General features: G+C 46.9%; 1 pseudogene; it reads left to right on the top strand.

Moving 5' to 3' along the window:
- Positions 1-40: 40 nt before the first annotated feature.
- Positions 41-1349, top strand: LOC119345869 (annotated as a pseudogene).
- Positions 1350-1585: the final 236 nt, after the last annotated feature.

Raw genomic sequence — 1585 nt, 5'->3', positions numbered from 1 at the left:
CCAGTTAGCAGAGGAAAATAAGAACTGAGGTTCAAGTACATCATTAGCAGTGGCCTCCTAATCTGCTTCTATCAGGTTTTCTGGAGATTTGCCTCACTCTAACCAAAGCCATGGCCTCCAAACAGATGGTTCATATGAACCAAGGACAAGGGGAAAGAAGTTACGCTCGCAACTCCGGTATTCAGGTATCCTATTCTTTGACACTTGGCTTCTCAAAACTGTCCTCCAGGGAATTCATAATATGACTATATATCTGAAATTCAAAAGAAAAAATGAGGAAGCTAAAAAGCATGCTATTTAGCTGAAGACTACTAGATTTTCTGAAGACAGTTCAAATTGACTGCAGAACGCTCAGCAGAACAGGATGAAGCTGCTGATAGAAAGAGCCATCATAGACTTCAGCAGCAGCACCTTGTTACCTGACAAGATGGTGATCGCGGACTTGGGCTGTTCCTCTGGCCCAAACGCGCTGGCACTGGTGTCGGTCGCTGTCGAGGCGATTCATGTTTACTGTCTTCAGTTCCAGCAGGCACCACCGGAACTGTGTGTGTTCCTCAACGACCTGCCTGACAACGACTTCAACACGGTGGTGAAGAGCCTCGTCACACTCCGTCGAATCAACGACCCTGTGGTCGTGACGGGTGTCGCACCAGGATCCTTTTATGAGAGGCTCTTCACTAGTAGCTCCGTGCATCTTGTGTGCTCGTCCAGTAGCCTGCACTGGTTCTCCAAGGTATGAGTGTGACAATGCTTGATGGATCGATCCATTGCATTAACTTGCCAATTTTCTAATCAAAACCTTTATCTTCACAGGCTCCTGAAGTTCTAACAAGGAACCAGATCCCGGCTTACTACATCAATGTGCATGCTAGGCGTGAAAAGCTCCCTATGGTCCTTGAAGCCTATGCACAGCAGTTCAGGAAGGATTTCAGACATTTCCTGGAACTGAGAGCCAAAGAATTAGTCCCAGGAGGCCAGATGGTTGTTTTCATTAGAATGACGAGTGCATTCTGATGGCGTCACGCCCTTTCTGATGACGAGGCATTCTGGAATCGCCCTTTCCATTAGTCCCGGGCATTCTGATGACTTTTTAAGCGACCTAGACAGTGCACTCGTCACCCCAAGCTGGATCGCCAACCAGATAAGAGCCGTGTGCGAACAGATAGTTGTGCAACATTTTGGGGATGTGATGGACGAATTCGTGAGGATCGCGGAGCGGCGCTGGAGCCTGGACGGAAGCTTGCTGCAGGAAGAGCATGCTGGATTAGCTATGCTGACTCTGTCGATCGCCAAGGCATGATAGAATGATGGATTGATGATCATGGCCGGCGGTGTGACTGCTTGGTTTCCCAAAGGTACGCCATATTTGAATGAGACTGAGCCGTTGATTTCTTGAAGGCAATGATGTCAACAGTTTCCTTTGGTCTTGTTACTCAGGATGGTGAGTTGGTGGCTGGTTTACAAGGCAACAACATGTTCACACTTCATTAATCGATTTACATATTGGAGAGGGTTCTCTTGTGTCATACTATGTGATTGCTTCTCTTCTAGTATGTTTATAAATTCTATACGTCTGTATTATTCT

Source organism: Triticum dicoccoides, unplaced genomic scaffold, assembly GCF_002162155.2.
Source record: "Triticum dicoccoides isolate Atlit2015 ecotype Zavitan unplaced genomic scaffold, WEW_v2.0 scaffold32161, whole genome shotgun sequence".
Lineage (NCBI taxonomy): Eukaryota > Viridiplantae > Streptophyta > Magnoliopsida > Poales > Poaceae > Triticum > Triticum dicoccoides.
The sequence above is the reverse complement of the archived record's forward strand: the minus strand, read 5'-3'. Positions and strand labels throughout refer to the sequence as shown.